This window comes from Camellia sinensis, chromosome 3 (assembly GCF_055761805.1).
Source record: "Camellia sinensis isolate YWXY chromosome 3, ASM5576180v1, whole genome shotgun sequence".
In the NCBI taxonomy this organism is placed as follows: Eukaryota; Viridiplantae; Streptophyta; class Magnoliopsida; order Ericales; family Theaceae; genus Camellia; species Camellia sinensis.
This window is the reverse complement of record NC_138963.1, coordinates 6,641,695-6,650,111: the sequence shown is the minus strand read 5'-3', so window position 1 is coordinate 6,650,111 and position 8,417 is coordinate 6,641,695. Positions and strand designations below refer to the sequence as shown.

The 8,417-nt window shown below is 34.0% G+C and overlaps 1 non-coding gene across 2 annotated transcripts; it reads right to left on the bottom strand.

Moving 5' to 3' along the window:
- Positions 1 to 987: 987 nt before the first annotated feature.
- LOC114261784 (uncharacterized) lies at positions 988 to 3,006 on the bottom strand. 2 transcript variants are annotated; one of them, XR_014363413.1, is made up of 4 exons: positions 1,870 to 2,600; positions 1,714 to 1,765; positions 1,476 to 1,626; positions 988 to 1,385 (listed from the first exon to the last, which is right to left on the bottom strand). It is a non-coding gene; the product is annotated as an uncharacterized LOC114261784 (transcript). The 2 variants fall into 2 exon arrangements; XR_014363412.1 differs by adding an exon at positions 2,789 to 3,006 and having other exon boundaries at positions 1,476 to 1,924.
- Between the last annotated feature and the right edge of the window lie 5,411 nt (positions 3,007 to 8,417).

Sequence of the window (8,417 nt, the reverse complement as noted above, 5' to 3'; positions counted from 1 at the left end):
GGCTCATTGCAATGATGCATTTGTTATTGAACTTTCTTTTTAATAACCCAAAAAAAAAAAAAAAAAAAAAAAAAACAGACAAAAATATGTATTGTTAATTTCAATTAACTGAGATTATTGTGTTACTTTACGAATGGGAAATTCTTTTTACTAATATTCTTGTTGGTATATATTCCACCTCTTGCTTTTTGTATGATGTAAATTGTTTGCATAATCTGGAACAAGGGAATTCCAAGTGCAAGTCCCATACTCTGAAGAATGATCTATTAATATGACTAAGAGCGATCTCTACTTGGAAGATATGATTAACAAAATTCGAGAATGAGTCACTGCCCTCTCCCTCGTCCGCAGAAGTCAGAAGTCAATGATTGGAGAAAGACTAGCTCGTAGTTATACACTGGCGCCGTTGACCATAAATTAGTCTTTTCTTGACGAAATCCTTCCAAATCAAAAGTGGCAGGGTATAAGGGCACAAGATTAAGAAAACATAAGCAGTTTGACAATTTATCTCCATATATATTATTGATATTGGTAATATCACGCGTCACTGATGATATGATATGATAGTTATATTAAATTTTTATCCTTTACACACTGCAAGAAAATAGGAAATTAATGACGTTTTTAAAACACCGCAATAGGCTAGAAAAACGCCACAAAAAGAATAAACGACGTTTTAGTCGATGATACGGCCGTCGTTGTATCTTTGTGACATTTTAAAAACGCTGCTAAAAACTTTAAACGACGTTTTCTAAAACGCCTTTAATTCTCTTAACAGCTGTTAACTATGACCGTTAGAAGAGTTACCTCTGACGTAATCATGACGACATTTTGCGACGTTTTTCTTAAAAACGTCGCCATTTCTGTCACTTAAAAAAAAAAACCCTTAAAACACAATATGACAATACAAAAAATAATAATAATAATAATATTAAGTGTTCTCTCCAAATTCAGTGATCAGATCAGAGGCACACACTGGGCTATGTAAAAGTGATTTGGGATATTTAAAATGTATGTTGGGATTATAAATATTTTGGCATTATGTAGTTCTTATTACAAAACCATTTGAAGTTTAGAGTTTTCTTTTGTGTTAGGCAAGATTAATATTAGTTTCTCTAGTTTTTTTTTTGGAACCTCATTGGCATGGGCCATCATAACGACAGCAAATTCAGTGATCAGATCAGAGGCCCACACTGGGCTTGAGGTCAGTCCTAATTGAGAGCAATTGATTGGCAGATTACATGCTCATGCAGATAAACAAGGGTAACATGCATTAAAATCATGTACTTACTAATACCCCGAGGAGCAAATACTTTAAATGACGCCTCAACCACTTCTTTGTAGTTGTCTTCATCCATTGCTTTCATCCTGGCTCTTATCAGTTCCTAAGATGTTCAACGTCCCAATCAAGCCACCGTAGTATACAGCAATAGAACAAAAAGGACAAGATGAAATATGGAACTAAATGTGCGAACCTTGAACTCCTTTTTCTCTTCCCTGGTTGATGGAAGGCTTCCACAATGAGTTTTGGCCCACTTATCTGCCACCTTCAAAAGAATGATAACATATGGTGTGTGTTTATGGATAACAAAATCAGCCACACTCAAGTCAATTGTTTCTGCAAAGCTATCATTGATAAACATGCAATCAACTTCTCACTTAAGATGTAAGCTGCTTAGGTACATGGTAAAAAATAAAATCCAAGATTAAGACCTTTGTGAACAATACCGTAGGCGCTAAGTCCAATAACCTTACCCAGCTTATACTGCCAATTCAACAGCTTTAGTTTATTGACAATGCACAACATATATAAATTGATTCATGATGATTATGATATTGAACTACACAAGCACAACACAGATCCTCTACCTTTTCCATTTGATTGGCTCAAAGCTATTGAAGGATAATCCAAAGATGATGTGATCTAGAAATTTACAAAATTATCAGAATTTTAGAATTACACTCAATAATAAACAAATATATACATCATTAAAAATTTTAAACTCGAGCATACATTTATTAAAAATGAGAAAAATGGAGAGAGAAAAAAAAAATTAATCTTATGCAACTCAAAGATTAATGTAAAACATATATTTCCAACAAAAACTTATCATGTTCAGTAGTAGATCAGAAGTTGCAGTTTCCAACTGTTTTTTCACATTATTATCATTAAGGGTGCACAAAATACCCAGAAAACACGAGAACCATAGGGTCTGGTCAGGTTAGTTTGGTTTTTCCAATACATTGCTTGGAAGATCCCATGGTAGAGACAGAGATAATATCCCTTTTAGATTGGCAGAAAATACTACACTGACGAAAGTTTATTTTACAGTAAAGTTCCATCATCATTTTTATTTTTTGATGTTTGGCTAAAAATTAAAAGGTAAAAAAAAAAATAACAAAAGTTTTCCATTGACACATTTTATCGAACATTTGACATGCAAGGGAAATGGTACAATAAGAATCACAATATCAACAAGCTATTCCAACAAAAAAATCCATAAAAAAATTTATGTCAGTAAAATAAGTATCAATCAACGAACTACTCATCAGGAAATACTACCCTCAACTACAAATCGGTCATCATCAATATGCATAGGAGAGTATCAACGAACTAGTTACCAACACCAATTTTAGAAACTGTTTTTGATATTTTCTATAAGGAAAATGTGATAGAGTGACAAAGATAATGATCAAAAACCAGAGAAAAAGGTCTAAATCTCATAGAGCAATGAAGAGAATACATGAAATTCGATCGGAGAGATTGAGAGAGCAGATTTGATATTACCATAATAGCAGATCAGAGAGACAGAGAGAGAAAATCTGATCGAATAGAGAACAGATCTGAGAATAAGATCTACATCTCTACATCGTTGAGCTTGCTTCTACTCACTGTTGCTAACGGTCCAGATCCAACGCTGCTTTCTTATCCTGTACATAATCAGAGACATTAACACGGCACTCAAAACCCTAGATAAATCGATTTGGAAAGAGAAAATACAAAACAAAAGAAAAAGAAACTAGAAATCAACTATAAATTGTTAGTTTAAGCCATGAATGTTTACAGATCTTATGTGAATGTAGCAAATCCATATCAGAAAATTCTAACCTTGAGCCCTAGATTGACTTAGATAAGAGGGATTCAAACGATATTACAGAAATACACTCAAATCAAGTACAGAACAAGAATTTCCAGATCATACAACCAAAGAATCAATGGAGATCGAAGATCCAAGGCCCTGATTTCTCTCTTTGCCCCTCTCTCTCTCTCTCCCTCCTTTCCTCCCTCCCTCTCTCTCAAAAGTCACGCCTCTGTTCTCTTCTTTTGATCAGAAACCTGCCTTTTCAATCACAAATAAACGTTATTTCATAGTTTTCGAATAACGGCGTACAAAACGAGATAAAATAATTAAATTGGCTGAGAAGGTGAAAAATCATAAAAAATTTCACAACGTTTTTAAAAAACGCCAGGAAAAAAAATGTGGTTGTATCCTATTTTTCTTGTAGTGACACTTTCTTTTCTTTCTTCTACATCAAATTAGTGAATGTAACACCCCTCAAAATAAGGTATAAAACAATCATTCATATGATCCATGAACATAGAAGAAATATTACATTTTCATTCATCAGAGTTTCCTTTGCAAAAGATATTACATGCATTACATTTTCATAAACATTAATCTTGAAACTATGGCATGTAACTCTAACTTCTAAACCACAAAAATAAGTGCCCAAATGGCTTATAACTTCCCAAGTTAACACTTGATTATAACAAAAGAAGAGTTCTAACTCTTTACATATAAAGCCCTTGGCTTGATATTTTACATTTAACATCAAATGAATAATAAAAGGGAGTCTTTAACTCCAAAACCTCTCAAACTAAGATCTTTCATATCACCTATACCTGAAAAATGGTGTCCCAAGTAGGGTCAGCCAAAACCCAATAGAGATATGCTAAACAATATATGAGAATTAACTAAAACATTAGCAATCGATAAATGTGTAACACTTGACAACCAACTTACATTCTTTCCATAACCAATCAACATTTACATCTATATTTCAATCCACTTACATTTATTTATATTTACTTATCCAAACCAATTCATGGACATAGTTCATCATCATTTAAACAATTCAAAATGAGACTATAACTCATTTATCAACACTTTAATCATAAACATTTATTCATACACTTCCATTTCTTGCCATTTTACGGAACTACGTCCGAGGGAACCGACACCCAAATGTATATAAGATTTTGGAACTTTCACCCTGGACACTCCGGCCAACTTAATTATCAATGGAGTCCATCCCCTATCTCCTCTCAAACAATGGAGTACATCTCATATCTCCTCCCAAACAAACATACATATACAATGTATTTAAACACGTTGTTATATACAATGACCAATTAAATCACATATTCAATGTTTTACTCCAACCGTCATATTCAATGACATAATCCAATTGATTAGTTTCAATTCACCTAATCACCATGCAATTTCTACAACAATCATGGCTATCCGCTACCGATAGCCCAAAGCTGATATTTCTAAACAAATAAATAAATCTATCAACAGATAATTTATCAACTTTTCCCATAGGTGAGTGATTTATTAGTCCAACTACACCATTTAATCACATGTTCCTTCAATTCCATAATTTCCAAGTCAATCTTGTTATTTATACAAAACAACTCATTTAATTCAAATTAGGGCAAATCTCCCCCTATATCAAATATTATACCTAAGACCAAATTTCATCAATTCTTCTCAAGTCATAACATGTTCAAGACCTCTCATGCCCATAAGGAACCCAAATAGAAAACCCCTCTTTTATATATATAGAAACCAACCAAAAATTCACCAAAAACCTTCCCAAGTCACACTATTTATACAAGATGACAATATCTATGTTAAAACCCATATAGAAGAATAGAATATCCCTACCTCAAGCTTAGAAGATGAAGAAGGAAGAAAAATCCAAAAGTCGACGGATGAGAAACGATGTTTTGCTCCGATCAAAATGAAGCCCTCGACAAGCTCTACACTGTATCTCAAAGGAGCAAGGTGAGAAGATCACTATGGGTGAGTAGATCTAGAGGTTTAAGTGAAAAAGTTGAGTTTTAGAGAGAGAAGAGAGGGATCACGGTTTGAGAGGAAAAAGGAAAAGAAAATCTTAAAAGAAAAGATGGTTTGGGCCTATTTATAGTAGTGAGGAAAAGTTCTAAAGTCAAATAAAATAATGGGCCCAAAAGCCCCCTTAAATAGGGCCCATTCGGACCTCAAAAATCTGAGAAAAACACGCAGGGGTCGACCCTATCTTCCAGCAACCAACACACAGACATAAGAGGGTCGACCCTCTCCCAGCCTGGTGTCTACCCTATCTTCCAGCAACTAACACACAGACATAAGAGGGTCGACCCTTTCCCAGTCTGGTGTCTACCTTATCTTCCAACAACATTTCCAGAACTTCACCAACAGGTAAGGGTCGACCCTAGGAAGGCTAGTGTCGACCCTAGAATGGAATTTCTAAGTCTTCAAGGAACTTTTGAAAAGAATAAATGCGAACAACCAAACCCAACAAGTTTAAATCAGATTGTACTCCTCCAAAACCAACACATAACAACACCAAAGATTCTCAAAATAAAATAAAGAGTTCAAATACATTTACCAAAAGCTTTAAAGGACACAAATGCTACAATGAATATTACAAAGAAATAGAATAACAAAATTGTGACTTTTCATATGTAAAAACTGAGTCATTTTGGGAAATATCATGCAAGCATTCAAACCATTGCTATAAAATTCACATGGAAGAAGAAGACTGTTTAATTCACATGCCTAATAAAATAGAAAAATGCTATTTATCATGAAATTTCATCTCCGAAATTACTCTAAAAGTGAAATATATGTCATAAATTTGGAGTCTGAGGAAAGAGATGAGACGATCTACCTGTCTTTACACATGAGAAATCACTCGCAGACAGACAAGCAGTGTCGATTCTAGTTGGCTGATGCACCCATGAGTTATTGTTCAATGTTCATAGGCCACCATGGGTGTCCAAAACATAATCATTTTTAGACGGTAAATGGGCCTAATATACTGGGCTATGAGGAGGCAACTTTGAAAGATACAGGCCCAGAAACATGTCTAGCCTGAGTTTAATTTGTCATCGTCATCGTCTTGTACTGCACTGCAATAGAGGACAGACAAAACTTTGCTTGACTACCGCATGAGAATGGGACAAGACTAGAAAATTTATTGGGTCCCTAGCCTAGTCCCGCACAGGTTACAATTATATGCATTTCTGTCTCTGTTTTTGTCCATGCACAGCTTACAATTATATGCATTGAGTTGACCATGCCATGGTCGCACTACTTGCTAGAGAGCCATGCCATGCCATGCCATGCCATGCCATCTCTTTCATGACATATATTCCCCCACAATTATGATGTTCTGTCACTTATAACTCATATTTATGAGCTTATGGTTTCCAAGAAGTTATTGTTAGATAATGTCTCAATGGGACCACATAATTAAATGTGGTGTTATCATTTATAAGAAGCCTACAATTTAAGTGATTCAATTTAGTTAATAGGCTTAAGGGTATATGTGTTATGGACCTAATGTGTAGATATTAGTTGTATAATTTCTATTTCTATAAGGGGCAGAAATAGAAATTAAAACATATTGGTTAAAGTTGGTTTTCATTACCTTTCAGTTTTAAAACCAATAATAATAATGGTTAATTTATTAGTTTTTATTACCTTTCAGTTATGAAACTAATAATGGTTAATTTATTGGTTTTTATTACCTTTCAGTTATGAAACCAATAATGGTTAATTTATTGGTTTTCATTACCTTTCAGTTATGAAAACCAATTACAACCTTTAAAAGGTTATGGTCCCTATTCCTTCCCAAGAGTGAAAAAACAAGAATACTGTTTTGTTTTCTAAATCCTCTCAAAACATAAGGCACATAAGGGAAAGGATTAGAAGGCTCTAACAAAGTCAATATTAAGGTTTTATTGACAATCAGACGCAGGTTTTATTGACAATCAGACGCTTCCGTTTAACCGTTCATCAATGGATTCAGGTATGTCATTTTGTCTTGATCTCTTGATAATACACATGGTAAATGATCCAAAGTGTAAGGTTTATGTTCTGAAATTTTATGTTTACAAGTGGTATCAGAGCTGACATATCATGTGTCTTATCAGAATTGATATGCTTTATTCATTCTATTTAGTTTCCTGGAATCAGATTCTGAATTTTCTTATGGATGTAAATTCTGTTTTTTCTTGTTTTGTTCTGTGAAAATGGCAATCTATTTTCTGGCATTGTAAAATGATTCGGTGGGCAGTTTTTTTTGGACCCGTCAATTCTATTTATATATGTATATATATAATTGGAATTGCTTCAGATTATATAACATATACGGGGTCACAAATTTAGAAATCTTTAAATTTAATGTAATTTCATACAACGTCTACAGAAATTTAATTTTCTAACATTCTCAATATAAGTCAATTCAAACAAGATGTCACAAAAGTGATCTCTCTTGTCTAGATTGTTTTATATGGAATGTTTTGAAGTTCATGTCTGTGTATCTCATGCGGGTATTTATCGGTCCAAAGACATGATTAAAACTTGGCAGAATTACACACACATTTTGTGGTGATAAACATGTGCCAATTGTCAAGAAAACCTAATGTGAATAATAAATCTATCAAAAGATAGATTTGTTATTTGACATAACTTATTGTCAATGTTTGATCATTACAACAAGAATACCACTTACAGTTAATATCACTACCCAAAGGTTTGGTATTAATGTTGTGCTAGGTATCTTGAGATGTTGTCATTTTTTATTTAGAGATTATCTGTTTGGTAACTTAATGTGAGCATTCCTTTTATTTTCTTGTCTATTCAGCTTTAATGTCGACTACTTCAATCTCTGCCAACATGAACAATGTTCCAATGTTAAATGGAACAAACTTTAAGGACTGGAAAGAGAACATATTGATTGTTCTCGGCTGCATGGACATAGACTTGGCATTAAGAATGCCAAAACCGAATGCTCTCACTGCACAAAGTACTCCTGAGGAAACTGTGTACTTTGAAAAGTGGGATCGTTCTAACAGGCTAAGTCTTATGATCATGAAGCGTGGGATTCCAGAAGTTTTTCGGGGTGCAATAACAGAGGATGTTACCGTTGCCGGTGAATTTTCAGAAATTCAAAAGCGTTTTGCTAAAAACGATAAGGCTGAAACAAGCACGCTTTTAGCAAGCTTGATTTCAATAAAGTATAAAGGCAAGGGTAATGTTCGCGAGTACATCATGGAAATGTCTCATCTGGCTTCAAAACTTAAGGCACTAAAGCTCGACTTATCTGATGATTTGCTCGTGCAT